We start from the raw sequence: 21,905 nt of genomic DNA, 5'->3' as shown, positions 1-21,905 counted from the left end.
TTCTAGCTTTCCAAGTCTATCAAATCCAATATGTGAAAATCCACTCAAATCTACATTATTCTTTATATTTTCACATAGATAATATCATCAAATTGACTATTATCACTTTAAATTGACTATTATCATCAAATTCTATCCTCTCTTCATATGATTTAGTTGGAGCAATGTACTTTCTCCTTTATCTCTTCTTAGATACATCAACTTGTATAGCTTTCCTAGCTTTGTTTTGTTTATTCTTGGCTACTTCTTGAGCTTTCTTAGTAGTAGGTCTTGTGCTAGTTTGTGTAGCTAGAACTACAGGCTTAGGTTTTACAACCTTCTTTAGTTCTTGACTACTAAGGCTTTATCTTTTCTTTTCTTCTCTATGGCTATAGGTTCTTCACTAACTTCTTCTCCTTTGACACCTTCTTCAAGCTCAACTTCCTCTTCTCCTTGATCTTCTCCCTGACCTTGTGCTAGGGCCAATGGTGCTTGGGCTAGTACTTCTTCTTCATCATCTTCCTTTGTGCCTTCACCATATTTTTCTTTCAATTTCTTGACAATCTTGTTCTTCTTCCTTATCACTAATGTTTTCTTTAGATCCATAGTTATCTTTGATTTGGCAACATCACAATTTACAAAGTCAGTAGCCTTATTATCTACTTCTTCTTCTACAAGAAAGGATGCAATTACTATAGATGCCTCATCCACATTGACTTCATATCCTAGTGATCTCAACCATTAACCCTTGGAGCTACAACTTGTACATTTGTGAAATCAGTATCAACTAGAAAGAAAACCTCATTGAAATTTTTCTCAACTAGTGACACCAGTATCTTGTGCCTTCATTGACTACTTAAAGTCCTCAAAATTAATAGTCATAATAGACTCAAAGCTCTCTCCCATTTTCTCAATGAATTCTCCTATTTGTACTACAATGGATTTGTTTGTCTTCCATGAAACTTTTCCAAAGGAAGGAAATGTGTTCTACACATAGAAAAATATACATACAAGTGTTGATCAAAACTTGCATTGTGCACTCTTGGTTTTCATCATAGCTCAGTATCAACTAGATTTCACTCGACAACTTATGTGAAAATTTTCATGCTTGACAGTAACACAAAAATTGAAGAACTAAAAGATTTCTACAAGATTCTAAACAAAACTTTGCATCTTTCTTCATGAAAATATAATCTTTTCAAAACTAAGTCCTTGGAAATAATTATGATATATTATTTAAATATAAGTCCCACACATACCTCTTGATTTCTTAGTTGGAGGTGGTGTCATCAACTGACCCATTGGGTGAAGAGATCCCATTAGAACTTGATGTGCTGCAATCTTCCTTTCTCTTCCATGTATTTTTCATTTCATCTTTGACATTCTCAACATTTTCCTTTTCTTTGCCTTTGTTGAATCACTGCTTGGCACTTTTGACCTTGTTGGGAAATTCTTACTTATGTGACCAATCTTCAACCAACTAAAACATGTAGTTAACTCAACCATTTTTTGTAGTCACTTCTAAAGTGTCTTCTTATGCAATTCTTAGGAACATGTCCATACTCTTGATAGTAGTGACAACTATACCTAGTATTGTAATCCTAATTATAAGATTTTCCATTGTGATTTACCTTTGTGTATTTGTTTGATGACCACTTAGGCTTGGATTTGCACTCATATGCTCTATCTCCATACTTCTAATAGTTATAGGAGTATCCTTCAAATCTTTGTGTGCTCAAGGTCTTGGTTTTGCATTCATGTGCCTGATGTCCTTGTTTGTTGCATTTGTGGCAGTGACCCATGAACTTCTTCTTAGGATTCTAATTTACAGTCTTGCTCTTGCAAACATTAGTAGTAAACTTGTAATAAATTAAATTTTAAATAGGAAATTAGGATATTTGGTAATAATTTTAGTATTATGAGTTGTTAATGAGTAGTATCAGATTTTAGATAGAGAAGTTTATTATATAAATTTATTTTTAAAATAATTAAAAATAATTAAATTTAATAATTAGAGTATAAAATAAGTTTATTAAAGTTTCAGCTAAATATTATATCATTTTTTATTAAAAAAAACTATTCACATAGATTTAGCATAGTAGTTCTTCAAGAGTTTATATCAATTAAATTTTAGAAAATTTATTTCAAAAATTTCCTATTTAAAATTTAATTTATTACAAGTTTACAACTTCACTATATTAATTATTAGTTTTTTTTGATAAAATTTAATTGAAAATAAGAATTAATAATATTTATATAATTGTCAAAATATATTATAAAGGTAAATAGATAAGTAAATTTATTATTGTGTAAGAAGAGATAATTATATGTTGAATTTGGTCTATAAGATACAATCCTAAAAAATAAATTAACAATGATATTATTTAATAATACTAACACAACTATGCTTTTAAAGCAATTATATTTGATTCCACTAAAAAAATTCTAATTAACATCATTTAACCTAACACTTTATTTAATACAAAACAAACAACTCTATTGCCAAATATCCTAATTTAAAAACATACTAAAAACCTAAATTTTTTAAAAACTATCTAAAATCTGATACTACTCATTAACAACTCATAATACTAAAATTAATAAAAAGTAAAAATAAAAATTAAGACATTAACACTACTAACTTAACTTTCAAACAATAAATTTTCAATGTTTTAAAATATTTAAATTAAACTACCTAACAATTAAAATCTAAATTTTAAACTTATTTTAAATAACTAATCTATCTTTAAACTAAAACTAAATTAATTATCACTAACAATAAATTTACTTAAGAACTAAAAACTAAATTAAATTTATACTAACTTAAAATTAAACTAATCTAATACTAATTTAAATTTAAAACTAATCTTAATTTAATATTAATTTAAATAATTAAAAAAAAAAAAACTAACTTAATTCTAAACTAATTTTTAAAAGACACATATTAATTAAATTATATATATATAAATAAAAACATAATCAAAACTAACAAATATATATATATATATATATAAACTAACTTATACTAAAACTAGAACTTACATTATAACCCCAAACCCCTAACACTAACCGCCCACGACCACAAACTTCCAACTTCCAACCATGTGGGTTCAGGGCCCCATAAATATTTTCCCCCACCCTCACACTGCCCCAGGCCTATTTAAAAGGACAAAGCCCAAAATCGTGTAGGGTAGTACATTTTTTAGGAGTTGACGGAAGTAAGGGAGGTAACGGCATAGGCTGTTTAGCTGGTGCATTTTCGTGGCTATTGAGCCAGTATTTGGGCATTCGCTATATCGCCACCAGCAAATCGCAAGTATTTCCCATTAGCAACTTGGCGAATCGTCAAATATTTTTGAATTTTAGTGACACCACTTGCAAGGCTTTTCCCACATGCATTCCTTCTTGAAACTGACAGGTCTAGGATGTATCATGTAGTCATAAGATCATCCCATGAACACATTTCGTGGCATCAGATTCAACTTTTCAATATCACAGGTAATTTTCCGTTGATCGCCATCTCGCTATACGTAACATATGAGCATCTTGCCATAGCAAGTATGCAAAAACCGTGGATTAAAATCGGATCCGATGGTAGGACTAAAACACCTTTTTCATGAGACTCAACCATGATGTCCAAATAGGTGGGAGAAGAATATCCGTTCTTCACCCCTTTTTTCAAAAAGAACTCACACCAGGGTAAATTGTAAAAGCCAAACCTAGGGTTTTTCACAGACTTCCAACTTGGCAATCATACTTATATACACCCCACATGAAGTACATCTGTGTTTCATAGCAGACCAGTAGTGTAGGGAAAATGTGGGGTACTTGTCAAGGTGCAAATCTTCAGTTATTTAGCCAATTAAAGTCATTTATCTCAACATATGGCTACTGAAGCTATTCATCTAGACAACATGATGAAGATGAGTGGTTAGTATGTTCTTCAAGTTCCTTTCTAAATTTTTTACTATGAATTTGTTCCAATTGCAATACAATAGTTTTACAAACATATTTCCATGGATACTACATGGATCCTCAAACTTGAGTTTATAGAAGTCTTAGAAAGTGCATCTTTTAAGCTAAATTTCTCTCATGGATCATATGTTACATCTATCAAATTATATATCAGATTTGTGTGATCTCCATTAGGCACAACTGCACGCATTTGTTGGAACTATTGGAAAAAAGATAATAGGAAAGGACTGACACCATGCTGCAGAAAAACTACATATGTTGGGTTATTTATTATTTGTTTCTTTTTGTTCATAAGTAAAAATGGATCTATCATGTAACTGTGCACCTCTAGCACAATTATTTTATTATTTATTTTTATTGCATAGTATTTCGTGGAGTTTGATATAGTTATAAATATTGTATGTTGTCAACATATTTATTCAATGGCTGTAAATAGTAACACTACCTATGATTATGAGATTCATGCTTGACTTATAGGTTTTATGAGATTGGTGTTGTAGCTTCTCTATATGCAAATGTTGGATATTCTCAGTCTAATATATTTATTGCTTTGGCTCACCCAGGATGCAGTTCAACAAGCCTTTTTAATCATTGTATATTTCGGTGGAAATGATTCTTTGGATCCTCACCCCTTAGGATTAGGTCCTCATGTACCACTTCTTGAATACATTGAGAACATTAAGAGAATGACAACCTATCTCCAGGTACAATTTCATCAGTATTCTATGTTTAGATTTCTTCAATTTTGTTTGAAAGATACAGATATTTCAATTTTTATGATGACAATTATCTAATTTGAGTTTGGGGTAAACAAATCAGGACCTCTCAGAGTCGAGATGCTTGATATTTTTAAGTTGCCCACCTGTTAATGAAGATTTGATTAGTAGTGCTTCAAGATACTATTCTTCTTGTGTGTGTGTAATGGTTCATAATTTCATGATTCTGTAATCTACCTATTTGGCCTAAATTTTTTGGATTCTACAGTAGTATTTTTGCTCCAATAGTATGGACAAATGAATTATGTCATTAGTATTCTAAAACCTGTGTGCAAGTTTGCAAAGAGATGGGTGTTAAGGTTATAGATTCATTACTATACTCAGGAATGGGCTCATCTTCAATCTTCAAAAGATTGAAGATGAGCCCATTCCAGACTATAGTAATGAACCTCAAAGCTCCTTCAGCATGAGAATATCATGTCCTTTAGATTATCTTTCTAAAGCTGCTCTAACATTGTATCCTTCAAACTTTAGTTTATATCTACCAACAACAAGACTACTTTGCGTCATTAGAATCATAAGCAAGGAATGCAAAGGTATGCTTTTCTGGGTTTTTGCTGAGAAAATGTTGATATTAAAGCTGTGGGGTTGCTTGGTATTTTATGAAAATTTGTTATGCACAAATAGGAATAAATTGAGTTTTAAATGATATATATCAGTTGTTATCTCATTTCAAAATGTGGTTAGCTTTAGGAATTCTTTTATAAGATGTTATATGAAATGATTGCTAGCTAACACTTGCCAAGGAAACATAACTTGCTTCTTCCTACAGTGAATTCTACTCAAGGTTTTGGCATTGTGAAGTGTAGCCCAGTTCTTTATGTGCTAATGGAAATACTAAGAATGCTAAGAGATGACATGGTCACTCTCGTTGATGTTATTTCTTTGTTGCATTATATGAGATTCATTACCACACTTGGGAATGGGCTCATCTTCAGTCTTCAAAAGATTGAAGATGAGCCCATTCGGAGTGTAGTAATGAATCTCAAAGCTCCTTCAGCTTGAGCATATGATGTCTTTTGGACGATCTTTTTGAAGCTACATCAACATTGTATCCTTCAGGTGTTTGATTCTTCATCTTTCTTCTTTATTATTCTATAGAACAATTCTTATGGTTTAAGTTTTTTAGCATCAATTTGTAATTTCAGTCAAAAATCTCTATATATCTTTTCTTGCCAAACAGGGTTGCTTAGTTTTTATGTAAATGTCTTTGCTTTTGCAGCTTGGACTTGAATTCACCACCAATGTTCTTTATACTCAACCAACAATATATTTGTACCAACTATAGTGCATTGTAATGGTATTGTTCATACAATGTTGATGCTTACTCAAGAATACTATTTTTATTTAGTTTTATTTGCCAAGTTTCCTTTTCAGTTTGATTTTGAGCTGGTGATGCTTGAGACTCAAATGCCTACAAATACTTCATGCAGTGTCTAGTCTCAAGCCTTGATCACTAGGCAAGCTCCTCGCTCTTATTATAGTTTGCTTACTGCAATGTGACATCCAGTTTGCATGTGATTCTACTAACCTAAAGGATCCTTAACCACAAACAACAGTAGTCTTCTCTGCCCAAGATAATACAACTTTGTTTGGATTTAAATAAGAAAATTGCAGCAGCATTATTAGTGAGGATTTGTGTCTGCTAAGAAAATTTTAATCTACGAAAGCCTTCTTGAGGGTTGTGAGCTTGTGTACTTCTCATTTACATCAAAGGTTCAATGCGAGCATGTTGCTAAGACCCTGCCCAAGGTTACAAATGCAAAGTGAACTAGTTTTTAATGCTTCTCACTATCAATAAAGCATGTTTTATTAGCCCATTATCTAGTTGGTTCACCTTTATTTTAAATTTAATGTTGGGACAAGGAGCTTCTTGGTCAAGGTCTTGCATTGAATGATGAATTAGATTGTGTGCTAGGGAAACACAACTCCATTACTATAGGGTCTCCTATTACATGAAAAAGAACAAAAGAGTATAAACTAGAATAAATTTGGTAACTTTCCACATTTCAAATATGGATTATACGTTTGAACTATTGCATAGAGAGAGAGAGGGGGGGTAGGGTGTTGCAAAACTATTGTATAGCCAAGGAGACAACAAAGGAGCCTCCTTGTCTCCCCTACCCCCACATGTGAGAGAGAACACTATTGCATATAAAGGGACATAGGCAACAGAGCAAGAACATGCACTAGAGTTTTCCCTAAACTGGGTGTTCCCAAAGGTAAATAATTGAGGCTGTTCCACTTGTTTATTTTCATATTTTCCATTTGAATGTATGCATTAGAATCTATTATCAATAACTTGGCATAATATCTGTGTTGGTGACTTTGTCCATTGGAATTGGAATGTGGAAGATAGGTATGTGCCAACATTTTATTCTATTTGAGAGCACATGCTTTTCCCTCTTGTTTTATGGTCTATGGCAATCCAAATGACTGTTAGAAAAACCAATCTCAAAGTTCAGAATGGTAGAATGATAATATCTTCATGAGTTGATTTATAATCTTATTTCATTTACATTGAAATATAAGTATAATAGGTTAAATTGTAGGTTCAATTCAGGGAGGGGTTAGGGTACATCTTGTTTGTGAATTCTTGTAATTTTTAAACGTAAAGAATTAGTTTTTGGGTAGATTGTTGTTCATGATCTTTACCTTTCCACTGATCTATTGGTAGTTGCTTTGCTAACGTGGTGCTTCAGTGCCTGATATACATAAAACCTCTTGTAGCCTATCTACTCCATGGATCACATTCTCAAAAATGTATATTATCATTTCTCAGTAGATTTATCCTTAGAGATAGGCATTGCAATATTAGTTGTGGCTTGCAAAAACAATAACCTATACTATTTGTTGGGTCTGCTCAGGTCAGAAGAAAGACTGATGCTTCATGTGTGAGCTTGAGTTTCTTGTCTCAAGGGTGAGAGAAAGAGATGGTGCCTTATCAACAATTAGAATACTTTCTAGAATTAAAAACATTGGCAATCACCTTAGATATGGAAAACATGAAGATGCTCATGAGTTTTTGAGGTAACATAAATTGCAAAGTGCTTAGAGTCTTTCAATTTTTAAATCATACCGACATATATCAAGATAGAAATGCTGATAAAAAGGAGTATTTAAGGATATGCTACAAATTATGTGCACACAAAAATTAATCTCCATTGATGTTCTTAAACATACTTACATGGCACACGCATGCATGCTCGCATGTGTGCGTGCACACATAGATTGATATCTTGTTTTTCCTTTTCCTTTTAGATTTGCAGTTGATACTATGCAGTCGATATGCCTTGATGAAGCTGGTGGAGAGGAAGCCATTCATTCAATAACACATGTGACTATGTTCATTCAACAAACATTTGGTGGTTATCTTCAATCAAAGGTGGTGCTAGTATTAACTTTAAAATGCAAAAATGTCAATGAAAAAATGCACGTGATTTGTAGATTTTCATTATAAAATTTATTTTTGTATAAGGAGTTTAGATTAGGGGAGTCAGCCTGGCGAGCTAACATGGTGAGTCGACTTAAATTGGTGAGTTGGTGGGGCAAGTGGGGTGACTTGGTGAGCTGACCTGAAGAGTTGGCTTAGGGGGCAGACTTGGTGAGTGAACTTAGAGGGTCGACTTGGTGAGCGTACTTCAATTGTTAGCTTGGTGAGCTGACTTGGGGAGCCAGCCTGGCTATCTAACATGGTGAGTGGGCTTAAAGTGGCAACTTGGTGGGGCAAGTTGGTGAGCCGACTTAGCGAGGCCACTTAGAGACGCAACATGGCGAGCTAACTTGGTGAGCAAGCTCGATGAGTAGACCTAACAACTGCCCTTGATGATGCACTTTGGTGGAGTGACTTCATGACTGAACTCAAAGAGTCAACTTGGCAAGCATACTTGCACTAGTAAATTTGGGTTCATTTTTTGTACTTTATTGGTAAAATTTTTGACCCAATTTTTGACCAAATTCAACCAACCCATTGGTCAAAATTTTTTTGGTTGAAATTTCGACCAACTCACTATTACATGATTTGTCTCAATCATATAACTAATTATATATTCTTCATATTAGTTACTGTCGGTGTTTTTTAGGCATTGTATAAAAAAGTTCACATGTCTTACGTATGATATGACATTTTGCATGCATCCTACACTCTCTTTCATCCAGCTAATGATGGATTACACAGAGTCCTCTGAAACCATGATGCTAAAAAACACACAATCAAATCCAAAATGAACTTGCACTACAAATGGATTGTGGAAATCTGATATTGGTATAATTGCATGCATGTCTACTAGAACAATCACAACTTAAACATACATTTGTCCTAGTAGACATGCATGCAAAATTAACAATATCAGATTTCCAAAATCCATTTGTAGTGCAAATTCATTTTGGATTTGATTGTGTGTTTTTTAGAATCATGATTTCAGATCACTTTGCATAATCCATCATCAGCTGGATGAGAGAGTGTAGGATGCATGTAAAATTCCATATCATAAGAAAGACATGTGAACTATTTTATAGAATGCCTGAAAAAAAATTACACCTAGCTGTTGGTGGAAATTTCCACCTTCATTGGTCGAAAGTTCCACCAACTCCTTGGTTTTTTCCACCAACGTCCAAATTTTATTTCCACCTTTGTTGGTCAAAATTTCCACTTTCATTGGTCAAAATTTCCACCAACATCTAAATTTTTTTTGCCTTTCTCGGTCAAAATTTCCACCTTCATTGGTCGAAATTTTCATCAACATCTAAATTTTTTTCCACCTTTGTTGGTCGAAATTTACACCTTCATTGGTTGAAATTCCACCAACGCCTTAATTTTTTTTCCACTTTTGTTGGTCAAAATTTCCACCAATGTGCAAACTTTTTTTCTACCTTTGTTGGTCGAACTTTTGACCTTCATTGGTCAAAATTTTGACCAATTCCTATTTGAACCTAAACAATGGCTTGGGAAGATTTTTGACCAATAGGTTGGTCAAAATTTTGACCAACTAGAGACTTGGTCAAAATTTTGACCAAAAAAATATCGACCAATGAGTTGGTTGAAGTTGGTTGAAAGTTAGTTAAAAATTGGGTCAAAAATTTGACCAATAAAGGTCGAAAAATGAACCCAAATGTACTAGTGTTGGATAGATTTGTTTTGGACTACATCCTTGTTGTCACACTATGTCACCCCTTTTTTACTTAAAATAGCCCACTAATTGTCACAAGGCATGGTGATGACATCATCATGAGTTCAATAGGGTCTAAAAAAATTTAGGGATAGGTCTTTACCATATGTAAGGTTTGTGGTTAAGTTTGAGATGATAGGAAGGTCATTTGACCAAATTAGTGAAAAGTTGCAAAAAAATGTAAAAGTTGCATTGTGCAACTTTGTAACTCTCAAAAGTTGCTTGGGAAACTTTTGGCAAGAAAGTTGCAAAGTGTTGAAGAGGAGTCCTAAAGGGTGAATAACCACCTAACCACCCTATATAAAGTATGAGAAGAGAAAAATTAGGTAATAGTGCAAAAAGTAGTTAAAAAGTTGCAAAGTGCAAATGTTACAAAAGTGCAATTTTTGTAATTTGTTGCAAAAGTTGTCAAGAATGCACAACCAAGTGAAAAATTTGGTTGGGAAATGACCAAATGACCCTGACTAGACTCTACAACCTAAATCTTCTTCCTCATCTCCATATCCATGCATTCAACAATGCCCCATGCTCTATGGTTTCCTTCAAACCAACCAACCCAACACCCCTCAATCTCTCTAGTAGGTGTGGAATCTGATTAGAAACCTTATAACCTTCCATACTATTTTCCCCATGCTCATAAACCCATGAATAGGTATTTAAAACTTCCCAAACCTCCATTTGCAACTTCTTGCAAAAAATACAAATGTTGCTCAAGCAACGTTTTGAGCAATTTTTGCTCTTGACATCTTTTGGTCAAATGGGTCCATCTATAACTATTCTAGGACCCTAGTTAAGATTCCTAGGACCTATTAAGTAACCTAATAGCTTATTTTCCCACCCCTAAATATGTTTAACCTATTGAGCAACTTTGGCTAATTGAGCAACTTAGGACCTAATGAGTAATTTTGGCTCTTCCTAGCAATCCACAATTGCTCTGTTAGCTCTAGTTTTTTGGTTTTAGGCTAGGACCACCCTCATTTCAGCCACAATTTCCATCCTATGGTATTGACCACATTGAACAGAAGCATCCCTTAGGGTCTCTAAGCACCACTGGGTTGCAATATTTGATCATGCATTTCTCTGAGCTTGTGTGAGGTATTGAAAAAATGTTAGGTGCTATAGGATCACATTATATAGGCCTAAAAAAACCTATCTCAATTTTTAGAGATTTAATTTTTTTTAGATTTGGCATCTGTATCTTGCTTATTGCTAAAAGTTGTAATGTTGCTTAGTTAAAATGAGCAAGGTTGTGTATATTTCAAACCATTGGTCCTAGGACTGGATTTTATACTCCATTAGCTCTATTTGGTTGGGTTTACCCTAGGACCAACCTCATTTTAGCCACAACATCCCTCTAATGGCATTGACCACACTGAACAGAAGCATCCCTAACGGTCTCTATGCACAATCAGACTACGATTTTTAATTGGGCATTTCTCTAACCTCGTAAGAGGTATTGAAAAACTTTCATGTTCTATAGGATCATGCTATCTAGGCCTATAAAAACCTATCTCTATTTTTAGAGATTTGACTTTGTTTGGATTTGGAATTTGTATCTTGCCTATTACCAAAAGTTGCAATGTTGCTTAGTTAAAATGAGCAAGGTTGTCTATATTTCAAACCATTGGTTGTAGGATCAAATCATCTACTCCATTAGCTCTAGTTGGTCAATTTTAGCCTAGGACCAACCTTGTTTCAACCACAACATCCCTCTACTAGTATCAACCATATTGAATGGGTCTTTAAGCACCATCAGGCTATGATCTTTGATTTTCCATTTCTTTGAGCTTGTGTGAGGTATTAAGAAACTTTTAGGTGCTACAAGATCATGTTATATAGGCCTAAAACAACCTATCTTAGTTTTTAGAGATTTGACTTTGTTTGGATTTGGCATCTATATCTCACATATTGCCAAAAGTTGTAATATTACTGAGTTAAAATGAGCAAGGTTGTGTATATTTCAAAATATTGGTCCTAGGATCAAATCATCTACTCTGTTAGCTCTGATTGGTTAGGTTTAGCCTAGGATTCAGCCACAATGTCCCTATGACGATGTTGACCACACTAAATGGAAGTGTTCCTAAGGGTCTCTAAGCACTATCGGGCTACAATCTTCGACAAAAATACAAAAATCATGAAATATTTTTAATTTTCATGTCTTATTACATCAAAATAAGTGATGTATGATTACAAGTTATACTAAATTTGTTAAACATGTTATATTTTTTTTGTATAAAATAATGAACATTCATGTGTTTGATTAATTGCAAGAAAGTAAGTTGAAATACAAGTTTGTATGCACACATTGAACAAGTTGGATGGGAATCCAAATTTAATGTATATCAAAATGAGCTATATATTATGTCATATCAATCATAAAGTTACAAAAATATATTATGTGTCATTGGTACAATACAAAAGTTGAATACTTGACAAATGTCTAATGTGTACAATAGAAATGTTGAATGTGCACAATACAAATATGGAATATATATAATACAAAATTTGAATACTTGAAAAATGTCAAATGTGTACAATAGAAATGTTGAATGTGCACAATACAAATCTTGAATATATACAATAAAATAGCTGAATATGTGTCAATGTCATGTGATGACCACAACTACATATATGTATCACTATCAATATCTATGACTGTGGAGGATCATCAAAATTGAGCCTCTTTGATATAATTTGTGGCTCACTAGGTGCCAGTAGAAGAAAAATCAAAATACACTATCAAATATCTTATCTATAAGTAATATGAAAGTAACTAGAAATTGGTTTCTAAATCGTGGATAGTTGAGTTGTTCATTACCTCATCCCTTTGTCCCATAGTTGGATTGAAAGATAATAGTAATGGGCTCCTTTGTTGATGGTTGGGAGTCCTAACAAAATGATAAGGTAGATTGACAATGGAAGACACAAGTATTGATGAATCAATGCTAATGGAAGGCACAACCACCAATGAATCAGTGCTAGTATGAGGCACAACTTGTATGGTAAGCAATAAAATGTTAGCATTATAGAGTGGCATTAAGGATTCCAAATAGAGTAAAAAAAAAATGTATTGTAGCCTGGAGTTAAATCTCTTATGTTAGAAGGAGGTATAACCACTAATGAAGTAGTGTTGGTATGAGGCACAACCTATATGGTAAGTGATAAAATGTTAGCATTATAGACCAGTTTTTTTTTCACAAAACTTTGTACCCTCACCTAAAGCTCTTACCTAAAGGAAACCTTGTGAAACATGGAAACAACCTCTAAGTTGTGGGATTTGAACTATGAGGTTGAGTCTCCAGAGAAAGCTGGCTTCCATTGCTATCAGGATGCACCTAAACTACACTTGAGAGGAAAAGGGAGAAGAAATGCATGAAATAAAACTACCTAATCTAACTTAAGGAGGTGATGCACTATTCAATCCTATGTCTAGCCATACATGTGCAATTAAACCATTATGACATTAAAAGATATATAGATTTAGACTTGTTTAATCTATCAATCACATGTAGATCACACAACTAGACAAATGGCATGAGGAAGCAAAGGTTCACTTTATATCATTCATAGGCCGAAAAGAGATACAATTATGCAAATGATAGAAAACCAAAATACATTGAAGAGAGGAAAATAGATCTTGCACAGTACATCAATGGATGAAAGAGATAAGGCAAAATATCATGAATAGTTTAAAGAAAAAGGGGATTTACAATAAGCATGCTAGAGAAATGTTAAAGAAATAGAGAAGATTCGATCATTCAAAAGATTACAAAATGTGCTTTTATAGCTCAAGCATAACTCAGATAGCTTCTACCTTAAGCAAAAACTCAACAACTATATTTAAGATGGCAAAGAGTAGTCACTACAAATCTAGGAAGGATCTAATCATGACACGCATCCAGACACAGGAAAATCACTTATTCACCAAATGGAGCCATTGAGAAGATAGAAACATCGGCCATTATCATTCTGAATGATTAGACTGACCAACAAGCAATGATGGAGTGCCTCTCTTCATTTATTTGACATGGGGAATGATGAAAGTGGTTCTAGGATATCAAGAAGATTGGATTTTCCATCAAAGGGTTGCTTCCTTTATTATCAACTCAACAAGTTGACCATATCATCGATCAACTAGAGTCAATCTCTAGGGCCTACCACGTGGACCAATCATACTTCAACATTTTGCCACCCTACTAGCATTCAACTTATATTTCACTTTTTACTACCTGTGATCATAGCTTCATGACCATCCTTCCTCATTAGTTGTTATTTCTTGTGAGGAAGTGAACAAAACATATTGTTTCTTCACGACCTACCCTCAACATTTCTTGCTAACTACCGTGACCTTGCAAAGCCTAAGACCTTAACTACCATTGCACTATCATTTCCTTAACTTGAGGTTAGGGTTAATTCACTATGATCCTAAAAGACAAGGAAGTTCACCTAACTACAACACTTACCATGGTTCTATATTAACTCCATGAGATAGCGCACTAGCCATAGATCTAAAAGATCTAGTGGTGTGACATGAATCATTGAAACACTTGGGGCCACCTTTATCACACCATTGCATCTTAAAACTAACCATCACATGATCATAGTGCCAAACACATGGTTATCTTCACTCAAAGTGACCATATGATGTAAAGGAATCACAATATCATAGCCTTAACTCCAATTAGTGCTTGGCCCTCAATGATAATGTGAACATAAGACATTCACGGCTTCACCACTTGAATCCCACTTAGGTCTTACTCCACTGCAACTATGCAAACTAAAGGGTGATTCACATGATCACAACTTAAAATATTTCAAGGCATCACATAAAAGAGGCTGCATAGACTTAGGATTAAAAGGATATAACCAATGTTAAATTATTTCATGAAAACCTTTTAAATATCTAGAATTTGAAACCCTAGGTGATTGTTGGGTGGCTTAGCATTTGAAATCATTTTTTTGGTAGGAGGGCATTTTTGGCCAACAAGAGGCATTAGGGATTCCAAAAAGAGTAAGAAAACAAAAAATGTACTAAAGCCTAAGCTTCATGTCCCATCCAAGCAAGAGGTACAACCACTAATGAAGCAGTGCTAGTATGAGGCACAACTTATATGGTAAGCAATAAAATGTTAGCATTATAGAGTGGCATTAGGGATTCTAAATAGAGAAAAAGAAAATATATTGCAGCTTGAGCTAGATCTCCCATGCTAGTAGGAGGTACAACCATTGATGAATCAATGCTAGTATGAGGCACAACCTATATATTAAGTGATAAAATGTTAGAATTGTTGAGTAGGCATTAGGAATTTCTATCACACACATACTCAATCCAAATTTTGATCACAAGAGGGTTCAACTAAGACTCTAAATACATACCTATAGCCTTTTTTTAGTTTGACCATGTCTTTGATGCTCAGGAATCCTAACAAAATGAAATGGGAAATGATTTTCACTAAGTCTCAAAGAGTGTTGTAATAGGTAAAAGATAAATAACACATGTTAATAAGATAGATTATTGATAATTACTATCAAACTAAAAAAAAACATGTACTCATTTGTAAATACAACTATTTAATATGTATATAGACAAAATGCATACTATAACCTAAAATTTGTGAGAAGGAAAATATAAAATTTTACCTCTTCCATTGACTCAACATTAGTAATCTTAGGTGCATTTATCAACTCTACAAAACTAAATTGTTTTTGCATATGTACAACAAAGAAATCAACGCGTATTCATCAATACTGAGTGCAGTTATATACATTCATGCATAATAAATTTCAAAATATAAACTTGACTTGTATTTAATATCTTTTTTTTTTTCAGTGGTCTTGTTGATTTCCTTCCCTTTCCTCCAAACCTCAAGCTATGTGGAGTATCCTAAAGAAGAAACAAATATAACATAAGAGGAATCAATAAGATGCATCATGAGTTCAACTGAAATTGTAAACTTTATAGGTGTAAAAGCTATGATACTACATAGCTCTTAAGGCCAAAATTAATGGCAGAAAGTGTGGCATTATCAATTTGTGAAATTTTAGCCCCCAACAAGCCCTATATAATAGTCAAGAGTATTGTTATAAATATGAGATAATGTTGTAAATGGAAAGAATTAACAATAATAACAAGAAGATCATGGGAGGGAAAGCATACACAAGAAGGACTTGAAGGATGATATTGGAAGGATACATGAAAGATAGGAAAAATTTGGGCTCAAAAAGACTACAATGCCTAAATTGAAAACAAAGAGACTGAGACGGAAAAGAGAGATGTGAATGAACTTTTGCAACCTTGTCAAGAAATCAAAGTGGAGATTCATGATCTCCACACTCCTAAAAGACACCCTATGTGATATGGAGGTTCTTCGATGTAGATGGGTATATGGAGGATGAACTCATGAGGTTCATTAGATGGAGTTTGGGTATGCTAGGAACAAGATATGTGGATGGGAATTGGATGGATTTGATGAATTTGGGAGGGGTTCAATGATGGTAGGAGATGGAAAGTTATTATTGTACTTTTAAGAATATTTTAAAAACTTTATTGCTCCTAGCCTCACACCTCTAGTAGAACAAGTATTATATGGTATTCTTGTACCACTTGCTACACTCTACATTGCATATTGTTTGAACATATCAATCTGAAGTTCTCTATTATTATTTTTCTAAAATTACTTTTACAATATTTACGTGATTAAATAATATCATGTCAAAACTCATGAGGTTCATTAGATGGGGTTTGGGTAATGATAGGAGCAAAAGATGTGGATGAGAGTTGGATGGATTTGATGAATGGGAGGGTTTCAAAATTGGTAGGAGATGGAAAAGGACCTATAAGTGGGTTTTTAGTGTCATACTAATTAAGAAAAAATATTTTAAAGCTAATGTATTATTGTACTTATAAAAATATTTTAAAAACTTTACCTTGGGTGTTCTTGCTCCTAGCCTCGCACCTCTAGCAAAATGAGTGTTTTGTGGTGTTCTTGAACTACTGTTGCACCCTACATTGTATATTGTTCACATGTCAATCTAGAGTGATCTATAAAAAAAAAAAATACTTTTACAATATTTAGGTGATTAAATAATATCATATCAAAACTCAAGCAAACAAACCTGTGTATCCTATCCATCGAGGACCATCTCCATCAAATCATCTGTGAGTATGAAATCCCTAACTTTGTATGAATAACAAGTATGCTCACAATGTACACATGGATGAGATGACACTAAATCCTAAGACACCTCTATATCTATCCATCACTCATGTGTTGATAGCTAAAACAAAAATGTTGATTGGGCCTTGAAGGCTGTAATGATGTAGGTGGCACAACTAAGGATGACACTAGTGGTGTAGGTAAGACAAGTGTAGATGATACTAGTGGTGTAGGTGACACAAGCAGAGATGATACTGGTGGTGTCGATGATACTGATGGAGTTGTCATAGGTTGTGATGACCAAGATGCCATAGTTGATAATGATGGAGTTGTCACATGATGTGATGACCTTGGTGCCATAGGTGATAATGATGGAGTTGTCACATGTTGTGATGACCCTAAAGGTGCATCTGATGATGGTTAGGGTGCCAGAGGTGAAGGCAAACCACTATCTATGAGTCATGCTTAATGATAACATCTGTCAATGATGTAGCTATATGAAGAGTTTGTAAATCAATACACTCCTTTACAATTGATGGGAGTACAACATAAGGCATGGTTTTTGGTGTTGTACATCTCCTCTTGGGTAAAAGCACAAACTTGTGTTACCTTTTATAACAAAAGTGATATCAGAATTTAAACTCTTTAATTTTAATGACATAAAAGTGGCATTTGTGTTTAGAATTTGAAGATGATGTAAACTAATGAAATGTGTAAAATTGGATGAAGTTTAGGTCTATAATTTTTTTTGAAAAAATTGAGTAAAAAAATTATTTATTTTTGAATTTTTAAAATCTATTTTTGAGTTTTTTAAAAATGTTAAAATATGGATTTTTTCTTATTATGGAATGTGTTAGAGTTGACATGTATGCCTAGTGCACCAAAAAAGGAAAATTGAAATTCAGCTAATATATTTCAAGTTATAATTGGTCAAATTCAAAGTTATCAGAAATTGATAGTTTTTTTCTCCCATCAAACTTTTTCCATCAAATCTACATATTTAAAAAAAAAAATTATATGTTCTTGAAGAAGACTCTCTCTTCTAGTGCAACATTAAAAAATAATAACTTTTGAACATGATTTACTATTTTTTTCCTATTTTTGAATAGACATATTCATGAATCTTAAAATACCTACTTGTAATATTTTCAAATTATAACATATTATCCATAATCAAAATAATAAAAAAATTATATGATCATAATCTTGACTCCAAGACCTACAAAAGTATTTTTTTAAATTTTTTTTAAGTTCATTTTAGTAGGTCAAATTGGCCTTCAAAATGAGATGTTTACAAAAGTTCTTATTTTTGCTTCTGTGGATACCACTTAGGATGGCACATAGACAGTTATGACCGAAACCCTTTTGGCTGAAAGGGTTTTAGCCATAACCCCATTAGCCTATCAAACCATTAGCAATGAAAATGATAGGTAAAAAGTGATTTTTTCATTTATATAAAGCATTAGGGTTATAGCTAAAAGTGAAAGGGTTTCAGTCGTAACCCCATCAGGCTATCAAACCACTAGCAATGAAAATGATAGCTAAAAAGTGATTTTTGCATTTATATAAAGCATCAGGGTTATAGTTGAAACCCTTTTAGCCCTAGGGTTTTGGCCACAATAGTACAAGTGATGTCAACAAGGAAATTACCTAACACATATGTACACCCAAAACATGTTTGGTTGTAACCCATATATCTATAAGATTTTTGGTTGTAACACCTCTAGATATCACAAAGGGTGACATAGGTTTGTGCTTTTACCCTCTCATTTTTTGGTACCACCCTACAAGCCCTAGGTCTATCCTACATAAAGCCTCTCCCTCTACCCTAGAACTGACAGATGTGAAAGTAATTTGGCTTCTTGCCAAGGATAAACTTACAATATAGCTTTCTCAAAAAATATAAAGGCACCTCATAATAATTACATGGTGGTAGGTCATATACCATATACCACCTATCCCAAAAACATGAGCTCATCCTAGCACGAGTGCACTAATGAATTGGAAAAGTTTTGGTTGTGTGTAATAGGGAGTTGTCAAATATAGGATAGGTGAAAAGAGAACATATAGTACCTTTCTTCATGTCTTTATCTTTCACTTGCTAATATGATAACCCATTAGAATAAAATGCGCAACACCTATCCCTCCATGTACCCCATTGCATAACCTACCTAGACACCTCATTTTCATTTTAGGCCATTTTTCAAGTGTATTCACTAGGGTTGAGTGGTGAGAAAGTGAAGATGACTGCAACCTATTGACCTTTTGGGTAATGTTAGCACTATTTTGTGAGAGGCAAATTATGAGGTCCTCTTGTGTAGTAGTTAAATGATGTAATTATATGTATGGAGGGTTTATAGGAGGTGGTGGTTGTTGACCAAGAACATTGAGTAGAGGGTTTTATGGTTGTATGGTTGGATGGTTTCTTGGTTGTGTCACAATAGGTGGAGTGTTTTTTGGTTGTATCATGATGAGTGGAGGGTTTAATTGTGTAGGCAGTGGTCTTTTGTCTCTCCCTTGTTTTCTTGGATTCTTGATGCATCTATATTAAAAAAATTACAAAACTTATAAATTACAAAACCACATTACAATATTTGATAAAAAAAATACATAAACAATGAATAAAATGAAGACTTACCTCATTTACAGGGCATCATGGATGGAGATTCAATCAAAATTCATTTTTTATGCTAAACCTGATTAGGTTTTGGTGCTCTCCTCTGCAATCCACATTGTGGTTTCCATTTGAGGGTATAAAAATGCCCTCAAATGTGAGCAACAGTCAAATTATATACTTTACAAAACCTAATCGGGTTATTAACTTAGATATTTCAAAAAACCTGATTGAGTTTTTTGAATTATATTATTCAATAACCCAATCAGGTTTTACAAAGTATAATGGCTAGCTTGGATACCAAGCCTAGCCAACATTTCACTTTTAAATAACCCAATCAAGTTATTGAAAATTTTTCTTCTTTTTTTTTTTTTTTTTGGGGGGGGGGGGGGGTGGGTGGTTTGTTGTCTACTGTTTTGTACACCAAGTTGGTGCACACACCCTATATAAAAGCCCCTTCCTTTTCCTTTTCCCTTTCTTCATTCTCAACTAAAAAAGATCACTATAGATACAGAGATCACAAGGACACAACAAGAGACAAAATGAGTGAATGAATTGGAAACCTAAGTGGGGGCATAAGTTATGGTAAAATTTGTTAACACAATTGTGAGCTTAGATTGACATATTTTTTCCATAAAGCCAACAATCACCTTTTCTGTCTCTTGACTTTGATCACCTTGCTAATTTGGATATTCTATAATGATTTTTTATCCTCTATTATGGATTCTCTATCTTTCCCCCAAGTGCAAGTACAATCTCTTGCTTAACTAGTAATGAACACATTTTCACTTTCCACAAACCAGAATTTTGTTGAGAAAATTTCAAAACCTTCAATTCTTCCATGATTTAGGAATTTTAACCTCTGAAATCATACCCAAAGACTCTACCTTTTTGATACCAAGTGTGAAGACAATTTAGTAGTGCTAAACTAAAAAATAATAACAATAACAATAAAAGACACATAAACACTAGTGTTTATCATGGCTTGACAAAAATTGTCTACGCCCACACTCTAGGAGGGTAATCTCTTATTGAGTTTTGAACTTCTATTTTTACATCATAGTTGTAACTTCAAATTTTTATTACAATATAAATTTCACCTCCAAATCTACATATTTATAAAGACTCTCAAGACTTGAAGAGCCACACCAGCTAGAGGGAAAAGATAATGTATTGCAATAATATAATATGAAGTTGTGCTTCACATACACCCAACACAATTACTAAAGTTCCTCCTATTTACTATTTAAGAGCATTTCCTATTTCAAGAATGTTAATTTTTTTAATATATCTTTAACCTACATCACATTTTTTCTTTTTCTAGGTTAATAAACTTTCTCTTATTCATAGTCACAAATTTGTGTTTCTTTCTTTCTTTCTTTGGTTGGCATCTTCTTTAATATGTAGATGGATTCATTGAGTGGTCTTCAATCTCCACACCTTAAATCAATCTATAGTCACCTTCATTTATTGCTTCTTTTACCCGAGATTATCAAAAACCATAAAATTATATTTAAATAATCATTCTACTCACTATACTTTGTAAAGGTGAATAATGGTTCCATGTTTTTGAAGGTTGCATATTCACATATCATATCCAACTCAAAGTACTTTTCTAGTCAATTTGGCAATCTATGACATATATTATCCATGAGCTCACTTCATATTTTTGATGCTTTAGTCAAACTCAAATGATAAAAAATTATTTTAAAAAAATAGTTTCCCTCTTTAAACTCATGGCCTTGAACTATTCAAATGCATATTTTTAATATTGTCTATATGGGAAGAGACCTAGTAACTATTTAGGTGGTCCAATAACTATGATATTGTTTTGTCATAGATGCCCCGAAATAGTCGATCACACATGTACTAATATTAGATCATTTTATTATTTTTTTTGTTGGTGATTGATCAATATGTGCACCACTCTTGGGATATTTCATAATGGCTAATGGGACATGTAACCACAAGTGCTATTGTTTTTTGGTGAGTGACTATTGCGGGGTGAACATAGTGGGTATTGGGCAAGTGTTTGACACTTTTTTACCACTTTGAAATCCACAACCTCTACAAAGAAATCCATAAATTCCCAAATGTCAAAACCATAGCTTTTATCTCTTGAGTCACCTATGAAGGTAGACCAAAAAAATTAGCACCATTTGACTTACTAGGAGATCTAGGTATGCAAAGTTAGTATGTGGCAACTGTTGCGACTTTCCCCCTAACCATTACTATA

The sequence above is a fragment of the Cupressus sempervirens genome, chromosome 6, assembly GCF_028749045.1.
Source record: "Cupressus sempervirens isolate cs-2001-9-10 chromosome 6, ASM2874904v1, whole genome shotgun sequence".
In the NCBI taxonomy this organism is placed as follows: Eukaryota; Viridiplantae; Streptophyta; class Pinopsida; order Cupressales; family Cupressaceae; genus Cupressus; species Cupressus sempervirens.
The sequence above is the reverse complement of the archived record's forward strand: the minus strand, read 5'-3'. Positions refer to the sequence as shown.